Source organism: Schistocerca serialis, chromosome 3, assembly GCF_023864345.2.
Source record: "Schistocerca serialis cubense isolate TAMUIC-IGC-003099 chromosome 3, iqSchSeri2.2, whole genome shotgun sequence".
Lineage (NCBI taxonomy): Eukaryota > Metazoa > Arthropoda > Insecta > Orthoptera > Acrididae > Schistocerca > Schistocerca serialis.
Genome location: NC_064640.1, coordinates 273,656,186 through 273,670,206, shown reverse-complemented (window position 1 = coordinate 273,670,206; position 14,021 = coordinate 273,656,186).

Below are 14,021 nucleotides of genomic sequence, written 5' to 3'. Positions count from 1 at the left end.
GCAACTTTGGAAGCAACTGTCAGGATGTCGCAGAATCTGTAACCCACTTGTCCATACAAGCTGGTGCAAGACTCAGGAATTGACTGGTAGAGCCAATGATGAAATCAACAGAGTGTATAACACTTACATTTAAATTTTCCTTGACGTGGGAGGTGATTGTAGTACACTCACTTCTGCTAAAATGTATTGTTTGTAGCACTTGTTAATAATCTGTAAATGTGTGAAAACATTTATATAATTGCTGTTGCATTTCTAGCATTTGCAAGTAAGAATGCCTTTGCCACTGTGACTACAAAGCCTATTCAGTGGCAAGAAACAACTCCATTCAAAGCAGAAATATATACTCATTTCGTGACGACAAGATGTGACAATATGGAGTAAAGTTGAATACCAATACCGTCAAAGCTGCTAATATTAAGTTCTCCATTAAATGCAAAAAGATGCAAAACAAAGGATTTGGTCAAAAAGAAAGTAGAATACAAGAAAAATATTTAAAATGCATTTAAGTCGAGCAGTTCACAAAGTTTTACAGAATACTATACAACGAAACCAATTCCTGTTTTATATGAAACAGAACAAATATGGAATCAGTTACTCCACATTTTATTGAAATGATGCAGAATATGACCAAGATACCCACAGTATGGTTCCAAAAGTGCAATAGTAAATTATAATCAAGAATGCAGTACAATGAAACCAGTTCTGTGTCATGTCATGTCAAATGATACGAGGTTTTGAGATTTTCTAAGACGCAGATACTTCCATTTGATAATGGACACACAGTAGAAATCGCAGTATTATGTTTATCAAATAAATAATTTTATAGCTTCAAGGCGATCATGATGACATTTACAAACTTTTGTATGTCTGTGAAGCTCAGCTACGAGAAGTTAATCTTGGTTTTTATTGAGATTTCTCGCATACATTACTTTTCAAAGCAACAAAAACCTTTCAGTTCCCTGGCATACACTTTACAACTAAACTACTATAGATGAGGCGACCTGCATCAGTCACGTTACATGATTTTGTGAACGTATATATGGCTATACTTAAGCGTTATTGCAGCTCTAGACAAGGCTATAGTCCCACTTAGACCCATTTTGCTTCGCAGTTGAAAGCTGGAAACATTACTGGTGGATGTCAAGGATCATTTTATGTCAACTCGACTACTGGCCCATCCATAGAACATAAATGAAAAATGTTTTCCTTTAAAGTGCATATTTAGAATTACAAATATGGATTTTCGAGCATTATATCACTGTATTAAAAGTTCGCTGCAAGGCCATTAGGAGCACTACCGTACTCTGGTTTCACACAGGCATGAAATACTTACACGCACCGCCACCCATAACTACTGTCCCATTCAAGTTAGCATTTCCACATGCTGCAGCTGGAAAAGCTACTTACACGACTTTCAAGACGGCGACAAGTAAAGCATTTAGGAAGGAGAAACTAGTGGCAGGCAATGTTTAACAGTATCCTTCAAGTAAAAGAAGCTTCTCCCTGAATGGAAGATAATATGGTTGCATAGCATTTGGTCCAAGAGTTTATTCTGACATTGGCAGAGAAAAAACAGATCCACAAAGGTTGGCTATGGAAATAGGTATCTTGTAGTAATTGTGAGGAGACATCCACTATGCTAATAAGGGAGCTATCTGCTGAGGACGAAAATAATATTCATCACTGCAGTCCATGCATTGCAATGTGAAGAATACTATTTTTTTAAATTTATGTTAAATGCTTAGAAGCTATCTACAATAAACCAAAGGTACTTTAGAAAGTTAGGTTTTTGTTTCAACAATTCTGCTTTGTTTTTATTTTTAGCTTTAGTCAAGATTGTGGTAGGTCACAGGTTATGTAAAAATGATGCTTTCTCTACTGGTACAGTACTTAAATTTGTAATAAAACTTACTACTATTATACAGAAGACATTTCTTAGTGATTGCATCAGTAGAGAGCCTTTTGTATTTGCATAGAATTTTAATTAGGGTCAAGAACATCTTTAATTAAATCTATAAAGGCACAAATAAAACTTGTATTTCTACTTCACCACCATATTTATACTAGGTGACTAAAGCAAAAAACTATTATCATTATACTGAAATAAAAAATATCTCCACAATATTGATGGTTCTGTAATAATTTGGACCTCAGTGAATCTATATTCTAAGCTACAATATTTTTCGAATCTGTATGTCACTTCAAATGGTGCTGTCTTACTTTATTAGAAACAAGTAATTATAAGCAATGAGTCTCCTGTTGCACATTTAAGAGAATTATGCAACTTCACAAAGTATTTATTCGTGTACTTAACGACTAAACCCATTATTGTGTCAAGATATTAACTACTTATGTTCAAAAAGACAGCTTTACACAGGCATCAATGACTTACATGTCCATTTCCCCCACCACCATTCACTAAAGTCAATTTACATGTCATAGCACTCTATTTGGACACTGACACACAAGTTTATGCATAAGATATGAAATTTAAAAGGCATTTTTAACTTTCTTGCACAATATCACTTTCCTCATCATCACATATGAGCTTTAGTTTCTTTGTGGTTTTAGAGATTTAAAACTACTGTTCAGCCACACTGAAATCCTACACAAATATGAAAATGTTTGAATCGGCACTATACTTGAGTAATGATCGTTCAGCACAGTAGTACAAAATTCAGTTACAAAATTAAGTACCATGCCAGTAAACCAAATATATATGGACAGCATCTGTGGCCTATCAGAATCTTGAACAACGCAAAAAAACTGAACTTTTGATACAAAAGCATTACTTTCCAATGTGTGCTGTAAACAACATAAAAATTTAGAAATAGTGCTCTTCAGAATGTAATTCATGTATTGCAGTACTCCAAATACCATATATACATTTCAGTGTTACCTGTAATTTAGAGCTGGCATGGCATTTCGCATATGTTTGTTAGACTTTTATATAGAGACAGAAATATGGCTCAAAAAGATTTCACAATTGATTTTACTCATTCGAAAATGATTTTCGAATGAAACTTAGTTCTCAACAGATAATTCCTTTACTTGCATATTATATGTTCCCAAACGGTTCTACAACATGCCAGTTTCCATAACAAACACTTGTGGAGCCGTGTTTTTCATCAAGATATTTGGCTTAAAGTTGCACAACTCCAATATGAATAATTTCACTTACTGCCATCTAAAACGTCACGTAAATAGTGCTTCCAATTTTGGAGCAGGGAAACTAATTTGCAAGTAAGGGTAGTGGTGGATGGGGGGCGGGGTGCACATGTAAGAAATTAAACCTGTGGGAACCTAGCTTAAGAGAGCTAAGAGGTATACAGTCCAATGGTCGAGGGCAGGATCAGAGCTGCATTCCTACAGCTTGTAACAAGACTAATGGTAATCAGCAGTGCTGCTATTGGCTATGTTTCTATGAACACATTGAGATTACAGAACAAATTGTGAACTGTAATTACTTGAAGTTAAAGTATAAGTCCACTGAATGAAAAAGGCATTGAGGGCCAACAAACGAAAATCGAACTGTACCTATCAGCACACTGGAATGGTGTACACAACTCACTTGACACCCGTGAAAAATGTTTTATATTCTGCTATGTGATCTACAGTTCTCAAGAAAAGCGTTTCAAAATAAGTTTAAGGAATTACAATTTCTGTTTTTCTTTTTTTTTCAAGCATTCTTGGGGATATGGAGATCAAAAGAACCATGAGATAGGAGTTCATTTTCCACAGCAGAACTTCACAAAATAGTGGCATTCATAATACTTGTTGAAATTGCTTGGCAAACCACTTGTGTGTGGTGAGATCATGGCTAGCAATGGACTGCAATGGTATTGCATGCATGGAACTGTGGGATAGATCGATCATGTGAGGGGACTTTAAAATGTGTCCATTAGCGAGTAATTGTGTAAGAATGTTCTGTAAGTATTTATCATGAGGCTCTATTTAAATGTTTGAAAAGAGAATATTTAAAAGTTAGTACTGTCGTGTTTCATAAGCTCACTCAAATAATTAATTTAAGCACAGCATTTGCAAAACCATTACCTTCTGAATGATGCAGTTCGATGGGATCAGCTAAAGTAGTTACTTCATCTGATGGAGTATACATAACAGAAAAGTCATACATTTCTTCAGCCATCCAAGCATTATTTCAAGCATCAACGAGGGACAAATCTTCCAATATGGCTTGTTGGATTCTATGTTTAATTTCCTCTTCCTTGCTGCTTGCGACAATCCGCTAGGCCCAAAAGGAACATAATCATCAAGGACTTGAAATTCTTCATCGGGCTTCTGCCTCATTTCTAACACATCATTTAAAATAGCATCAGAATTTTCCTGCGTAATTTTCTTTATTTTACAAGGAGTCCTTGTAGCTTCTGTTTCCATACAGTTTTCATCCAAAACAGCAGGTGTGTTTGTTTCATATTCATTTTCTTTGTTTTCTCCATCACACACCCCAAATAAATATAATGTAGAATGAATATTACATCTACATCTACACAGATAATCTGCAAGCCAGCGCACGGTGCGTGGTGGGGGTTACACTGTACTTCTACAAGTCAAGTCACTACCTTTCCTATTCCACTTGCAAACAGAGCAAGGGAAAAACGACAATCTATATGCCGCCATATGAGCCCTAAGTTCTCGTATCTTGTCTTAGCGGTCCTTATGAACAATGTGTGTTGGCAGCTGTAGAGTCATTCGCCAATCAGCTTCAAATGCAATCAGGTTCTATATTTTCTCAATGACGTTTCTCAAAAAGAACATCATCTTTCCCCCCAGGATTCCCATTTGAGTTCCCAAAGCATGTCTGTAACAATTACAAGTAGAGATATTCAGCAGGTTCTATCTCAGTTTTTAAAATAACCTGCTGAATATATCTACTGTTATCCAAATTTCAATTCTAACTCATTTACTTTCATTTTAAAAAACGTGTATCTTATTATAAAATACGTAGGAAATTTAGAGGAAAGGATATTTTTTCTTTTTACTATCACTTATAAAAATTATTTTTTTTAAAAAAAAAGGTAAATGTAAGAAAAGAATTAAAAAGTGCAAAACATTGCTATCGAATACCTTCCACTCTTCTCCGACTTTAGGCTTCTGACCCTGCCTACGTGACACTTCACAAAGACTAAGTTCAGCTTTAAATGAACCGCCTCATTTTTTGCGGTTATTATTCATTACACAGCCGAGGACAGAAAATGTGTGGCAAATGGCTAGCTCTCCCCACATTTGACTCATTTCTGACTTCGTCAGATCTATGGCCACAATCATTCAGTCGATATAGTGATGCGGAGTCTGGCAGAAATCGTCGGTCGGCGGTTTTTATATATAGTTGGCACTGGAGAAACAAAGTTGATTCTAATTTCCACATCTTCATCTGTTTATTTTACACATAAAATAAATTATTTTCTTCTCCATATTACATTCATTTGAAGAGACGAATATGAAACAACATGTAAATGTCAATGACAGTACTGAATTCAGTGTTAAAAAACAATAATTTACATTTGAAATGGTGTATGTTCCCGTATTAAAGTCAATGGAACTTATATCAGAGTCATCCATCATTCAGCAAAGAAATGACACATGAGACAGAGGTACATTTGTGTTCATGTGAGAGAGATGGAGTAAACAGGAAACTGTTTTTTGATAAAGAGCTGCGGATAGAACTGTCTCATTCGGCCTTGGACTCAAGCTGACAGTTACTGCTCACACTGAGGTAACTGTTAATTCTCGTAACAACTGTTCAACCGATTTTAAAAATCCAAAATGTTATCATAATCTATTAAAAATTCTAAGTTATAATTTTGTGCTTTGCATTGTATCGCAAATTGTTTTTACCTTACATTACTATACACAAGTGTGTCATTCGGAATTTTATGATTAAAAGTTGCATAAAGTTTCATAGTTGCCTTCTGACTTGTAACAAATTTTTTATGCAAATCATGTTAATGATGTAGGTAGTATAGTCGTTATGAAATAATATACAGTTATATCAGTGTCTGCTTTAAGTAGTGTAACTCGTTTAAAATCGAGAAATGTATCACAAGCGTTCTGAAAATTATTTTAGTTATGGAAATCTGTAATATCTAACTAAAAAATATTACTACCACTTAATCCTGCAGCTTCTAAAGTATTAAGTTCATATAAGGATACTGCAATTATCGGATGTTTCAATGAATTTTCTCGTTGTTCAAGTTGATAAATGGGTTCATATTTAACAGTTGGTACAAGAGTTAGTATTCATTTGTTATCTTTTCTAAGCTTGTTTTTCCAACATTTATATCACCTTTAAGGTGATGTAGTTTATTTCCAAAAATACTCATTTATTAAATTTAGTATATCATTAAATTTATAATTATCTGACAACAGTTTTGGAAGAAATAAACACAAATGGCCACAAATTACCTCATTAAAATCTTGACTTCGTTGTCCATTATAATCCAACTCGCTTGAACCACGATGCAACCTATGGCCTGTTTTAGCTGATGTAATATATTTAACCAATTCTCTTGGAATTTTTCCTACAAATGATTTAAATTCAGATCTTTTATTTTTATTTTTATAGTAATAAAATCAATGAGTACCAGCATGATCAGCTGTATATCAGTTTACTATTTCACCTTCAAAACTTCTTGGTTTATTGGGTAATTCATCATTCATGAATACTCTGAGCACTATGGGACTTAACATCTGAGGTCATCAGTCCCCTAGAACTTGATTTTTAATTCCTTAGCAAGTTTTTCTATATCAAAATTTCTTAATGGATTTGGATAAAAATCGAATGTTTCTGGCACTTTTTTAATTTTTTTTCATTCCAGCGCCAACTTTCTTTTCCATTGCCAAATTATTTCTTTTTTGTTCTGATCCTTTATTGGTTTTTTTTATTTATTACTGCATTTACAATGGCTCCAGAACACGCCAACCAGTGAACCAGCAGTTGCTAGATATAGTAATGCAACCAGTAGAAATGGTAAAAATCCTCCTTCATGTTTTGTTAATGCCAAATCTTCTTTCTTTTTGTTAGGTACTCAATAAATTTTTTAACAACAGGTTTACCTAAAGTTATAATTAAATTACCACCTGTTTTTGTAATCTCTCTTTTTAGTGCATCAGTTAAAAAACAATCGATACCATTTAATTGTTCATTATTTTATTTAAATTTAATCGATTTTCGTTTAGTCTTACCACTAGGTAGCAAAATATAATCAATATGGAAGTTATTCATTTATATAGATAAACATTGTAAGGATGATTTTTTAGGTAGCACTGAAATGGTGCTTCTGAAATTTGTTATAATCCCCAACCATCGTAATCATCAAGTCCCATACGTAATTTTGGTGTTCAATACATTATTCCTCTAACAGCTGTTGTTGCTGATTTTTCCCCAAGTGAGGCATCTTTAGCATACATTCTGTCTATTGCAGCTAACGATAGTTCTTTGTTTGCCATATGTCCAGATTCTAAATATTTATTATCTCAATATGCACTATCATGTTGTTCAGATGTTTTATCTAGTGGATTAATTCCTCTATCACCATATGTTAATCATTCCTCTAACTTGGTAAGAAGCCTGAGGTATGAATATCCCGGTACATGCATCTTAGGCTTTGATAATTTATTTAAATCCTAATTTACTAATCTTTTCCTACATTTTTCACTTTTCCAAAATTTGTGAGAAAGCCTATTCGAAAATTTCATTAAGTATGGAATTCCTTTTGGATTGTTGATGATAATATCAGTAAATTTATTTGTTAACATTTGAATTATTCCATTTTTTCATTATGAGAAGTTTTATTTCCAGGTTATTCTTCACCATGAATTATTGATAATCTATCGATTAACTGATGGACCTCATCCATCCAAACATATTCAATAGATTTTTCTGAATATTTCTTTATTAGACCTTGCCCTATATTTTTAATCTGGACTTGAATCTGGAACACCTATATTTTTGCTCCTGAAGTTTGGGAAATAGTCATCAACAGTTTGTTTTATGTAATGTTTGTGTTTTTTACCTCTACTTGATTAGATTTTATTTGGATAATTATCAGAATATAATGTATCTGATATGTACAAAGTATCTGAAAAGTTGGATAAATCAGCACCACCAAATCTTCACCTATATTGCCCATAGTAATACGTTTTTAGTTGAAAGATTCATTAATCCATCTGTAACTTCATATTGTTTATGACCAATAGTTATTTTATAATAACTGAATTTAACTGATAGATAAACAACATATTTAAATTGACCAACAGGTCTAAATCCAAAATTTATATCTTCATAATTGTTGACATCCCCCCCATGAACCATGGACCTTGCCGTTGGTGGGGAGGCTTGCGTGCCTCAGCGATACAAATAGCCGTACCGTAGGTGCAACCACAACGGAGGGGTATCTGTTGAGAGGCCAGACAAACGTGTGGTTCCTGAAGAGGGGCAGCAGCCTTTTCAGTAGTTGCAAGGGCAACAGTCTGGATGATTGACTGATCTGGCCTTGTAACAATAACCAAAACGGCCTTGCTGTGCTGGTACTGCGAACGGCTGAAAGCAAGGGGAAACTACACCCGTAATTTTTCCCGAGGGCATGCAGCTTTACTGTATGATTACATGATGATGGCGTCCTCTTGGGTAAAATATTCCGGAGGTAAAATAATCCCCCATTCGGATCTCCGGGCGGGGACTACTCAAGAGGATGTCATTATCAGGAGAAAGAAAACTGGCGTTCTACGGATCGGAGTGTGGAATGTCAGATCCCTTAATCGGGCAGGTAGGTTAGAAAATTTAAAAAGGGAAATGGATAGGTTGAAGTTAGATATAGTGGGAATTAGCGAAGTTCGGTGGCAGGAGGAACAAGACTTCTGGTCAGGTGACTACAGGGTTATAAACACAAAATCAAATAGGGGTAATGCAGGAGTAGGTTTAATAATGAATAGGAAAATAGGAATGCGGGTAAGCTACTACAAACAGCATAGTGAACGCATTATTGTGGCCAAGATAGATACAAAGCCCACACCTACTACAGTAGTACAAGTTTATATGCCAACTAGCTCTGCAGATGACGAAGAAATTGAAGAAATGTATGATGAAATAAAAGAAATCATTCAGATTGTGAAGGGAGACGAAAATTTAATAGTCATGGGTGACTGGAATTCGAGTGTAGGAAAAGGGAGAGAAGGAAACATAGTAGGTGAATATGGATTGGGGGACAGAAATGAAAGAGGAAGCCGCCTGGTAGAATTTTGCACAGAGCACAACATAATCATAACTAACACTTGGTTTAAGAATCATGAAAGAAGGTTGTATACATGGAAGAACCCTGGAGATACTAAAAGGTATCAGATAGATTATATAATGGTAAGACAGAGATTTAGGAACCAGGTTTTAAATTGTAAGACATTTCCAGGGGCAGATGTGGACTCTGACCACAATCTATTGGTTATGACCTGTAGATTAAAACTGAAGAAACTGCAAAAAGGTGGGAATTTAAGGAGATGGGACCTGGATAAACTAAAAGAACCAGAGGTTGTACAGAGATTCAGGAGAGCATAAGGGAGCAATTGACAGGAATGGGGGAAATAAATACAGTAGAAGAAGAATGGGTAGCTTTGAGGGATGAAGTAGTGAAGGCAGCAGAGAATCAAGTAGGTAAAAAGACGAGGGCTAGTAGAAATCCTTGGGTAACAGAAGAAATATTGAATTTAATTGATGAAAGGAGAAAATATAAAAATGCAGTAAGTGAAACAGGCAAAAAGGAATACAAACGTCTCAAAAATGAGATCGACAGGAAGTGCAAAATGGCTAAGCAGGGATGGCTAGAGGACAAATGTAAGGATGTAGAGGCCTATCTCACTAGGGGTAAGATAGATACCGCCTACAGGAAAATTAAAGAGACCTTTGGAGATAAGAGAACGACTTGTATGAATATCAAGAGCTCAGATGGAAACCCAGTTCTAAGCAAAGAAGGGAAAGCAGAAAGGTGGAAGGAGTATATAGAGGGTCTATACAAGGGCGATGTACTTGAGGACAATATTATGGAAATGGAAGAGGATGTAGATGAAGATGAAATGGGAGATACGATACTGCATGAAGAGTTTGACAGAGCACTGAAAGACCTGAGTCGAAACAAGGCCCCCGGAGTAGACAATATTCCATTGGAACTACTGACGGCCATGGGAGAGCCAGTCCTGACAAAACTCTACCACCTGGTGAGCAAGATGTATGAAACAGGCGAAATACCCTCAGACTTCAAGAAGAATATAATAATTCCAATCCCAAAGAAAGCAGGTGTTGACAGATGTGAAAATTACCGAACTATCAGCTTAATAAGTCACAGCTGCAAAATACTAACACGAATTCTTTACAGACGAATGGAAAAACTAGTAGAAGCCAACCTCGGGGAAGATCAGTTTGGATTCCGTAGAAACACTGAAACACGTGAGGCAATACTCACCTTACGACTTATCTTAGAAGAAAGATTAAGGAAAGGCAAACCTACGTTTCTAGCATTTGTAGACTTAGAGAAAGCTTTTGACAATGTTGACTGGAATACTCTCTTTCAAATTCTAAAGGTGGCAGGGGTAAAATACAGGGAGCGAAAGGCTATTTACAATTTGTACAGAAACCAGATGGCAGTTATAAGAGTCGAGGGACATGAAAGGGAAGCAGTGGTTGGGAAGGGAGTAAGACAGGGTTGTAGCCTCTCCCCGATGTTGTTCAATCTGTATATTGAACAAGCAGTAAAGGAAACAAAAGAAAAATTCGGAGTAGGTATTAAAATTCATGGAGAAGAAATAAAAACTTTGAGGTTCGCCGATGACATTGTAATTCTGTCAGAGACAGCAAAGGACTTGGAAGAGCAGTTGAATGGAATGGACAGTGTCTTGAAAGGAGGATATAAGATGAACATCAACAAAAGCAAAACAAGGATCATGGAATGTAGTCTAATTAAGTCGGGTGATGCTGAGGGAATTAGATTAGGAAATGAGGCACTTAAAGTAGTAAAGGAGTTTTGCTATTTGGGGAGCAAAATAACTGATGACGGTCGAAGTAGAGAGGATATAAAATGTAGGCTGGCAATGGCAAGGAAAGCGTTTCTGAAGAAGAGAAATTTGTTAACATCCAGTATTGATTTAATTGTCAGGAAGTCATTTCTGAAAGTATTTGTATGGAGTGTAGCCATGTATGGAAGTGAAACATGGATGATAAATAGTTTGGACAAGAAGAGAATAGAAGCTTTCGAAATGTGGTGCTACAGAAGAATGCTGAAGATTAGATGGGTAGATCACATAACTAATGAGGAAGTATTGAATAGGATTGGGGAGAAGAGAAGTTTGTGGCACAACTTGACCAGAAGAAGGGATCGGTTGGTAGGACATGTGTTGAGGCATCAAGGGATCACCAATTTAGTATTGGAGGGCAGCGTGGAGGGTATAAATCGTAGAGGGAGACCAAGAGATGAATACACTAAGCAGATTCAGAAGGATGTAGGTTGCAGTAGGTACTGGGAGATGAAAAAGCTTGCACAGGATAGAGTAGCATGGAGAGCTGCATCAAACCAGTCTCAGGACTGAAGACCACAACAACAACAACAATTGTTGACATACTTTAATGTCCTTTCACTTGTATTTATTCTTTTAGAATAGACAACATTCTTTATTTTTTGACATCACTCAACTTTATTTTTTTAACTGCAATCTGAGGTTGAGCTATTGTTTTTCTTTCTTCTTCATATTTGTTCAGTGAATCTTGTATTTCTGATTCACTTATTAAGTTGTCATATTTACCATTATTACCTTTGAACAAATTGTGTAGTTCTCTAATTGCAATATCATCTTCAGACCAGTTGTGTAGTTTTCTATTTGGTGATAAATCTCCAAAATCCTCTGTATGATTATGATAGAGAATCATCTGCTTTGTAACCTCTCTGTTTTCTTCAGTATCTTTTAACACATTATCACCTAAACCTACAACAAACTTTCCTTTAAGTATTTTATTTTACCTGGGTTTTCTAATGCCCTCTGGGTCATTTTTGGTAAACATTTGTTAAAGATGAAATAAGCACTAATCAAATATTTTTAAATGTTCAACATTTATGTTTATTATGCTGGCACCAGCAAGAGCTGGCTTTAGACAGTTACTTGTTTAACCTTTATGTTATGTTATGTTTAACCTTCTTGTTCAACGTTTATATAATGTTATATTTCATTTCTGGACTTGCCTCCATTTGGTTTCCTAGTCATGTCTATTGTAAAAAATTCAAGCCAATCATTCCAGCATTTATTAGATATTTCTTTAAAATCGTCAAATTTTTTTTTAAATCTCAACCCACAAACTCATGATAAATATGATTTAAACTTGTGTCATCTTATCTGAAAATATTTCAAATAATTAAGATTATCTCTGACTAATCGTTTTGGTATTTTCGAATAAGTTTGAGCTAAGCAAAAGTAAACTATTCCTTCATATCTACCTCTAGTAAAATATTCTTTAACTATAACTTGATTTTCAAGAAGAATGTCTTTAAAAACTACAATTGAGTTGCTTTGACATTAATCTAATTGAATAATTTCATCGTTATTTTCCATAAAAGTTGCAATTTTTTCGTTATGCTTATTTTCAGATTTTTCACATCTTTCTATAAATTCTTGATATTTCGGTTCATCATGAGTTTATTGGTAGAGATTTAAAAAAGTCTGATAATTTTAAAGAAATATGTAGTAAGTGCTGGAATGATCAGTGTGACCTAACATCTCAAAGATGTTCGGGCTCACATGAGGTTCCACTTTGTTGAAATGTCTTGGCTCAAGCTCGTCTAGGAGTTGAACCGCACGTGTCGCATTACACGCCCTAAATTAGACACTTTGTGACCCTTTGGTTAAATTGTCTGGCTGCTGGTAAGTCTGCAAAATACAAAGTTAACATAACGTATAGTAACAGTGATAATAATACCGTGAACTAAATTAACCACTCAGTTGCGATTTGGTTAAAATAATGTATATTCAGAAAGCAAAGTAATAGCGAAAGTGGTCGTATTTAGAGTTATTGTTACACTCAAGCGCATATCCATTTGACATGGTTATATCATTCACAATCTCATCGCGAATTACTCCACCTCGTTAACTATGCAAAAATTTGGAGTTCACACTAGGCTTGAGACTGCTCAGCTCTCAGAGACTGGGTCCCACAATACCACACAATGTGTTTCCCTTCCTAGCTGCCTAAAGACAAACTATCTGCTTTCGTATGTCAATCCCAACTATATCCTTTGGTGTCTCCATCCGAACTGTCCACTTTGAGTCTGCACCAGCACTGTCCGTCTGCCTGTCCACGGCCGCGTTTCCCGTGTGCGGAATATACTCGCTCAACTGACTAGAGCAGTTCCCTTTCCTGAAGCCCTCCATTTGATTGGCTACAGCTTATTCTATGATATTTTACATTTTAACGTATTTAAATAATCAAAGATTGACCACTTTCACATTCTAAATAAAGTAACAATAATATCCATGACATAGTAAAAGTTAAATTCTTTTACATAAAATCAATGAAATTTCTTTCTTAACTTCGAATGTCAGTAGCTTTGCACTAATGTCTTTCTGATAAATAAATAAAGAACAAAAGAAAGTATTATGCACTAAACTTTACAACAAATATTCTATTACCTAATGATTTAATAAGGTGTCATGCTGCCATCATTCAATGTGTTCCATGTGGAAGAAGTGATGATCTGATGCTTAACTGAAAATACTGATAATTTAAATTTACTATATCTCTTAATCAAATAAAGTTAGTGTTGATATTTACATTTCTGATTTTAATGATGTGCTTCTATATGAAATGTCGATCGTTAAGAGCGACCAAAGCGATTAGATTTTAGAATTCAGGTGTTTGTTACAAAACTTGTTAATTTCACTTTAACAGTAAATCCTAAATTATTATAGATATGTTCAATATTCAAGTTTTATTGGGATCACCATGAAATGTTACGAAGTATGGTAGATTAAAA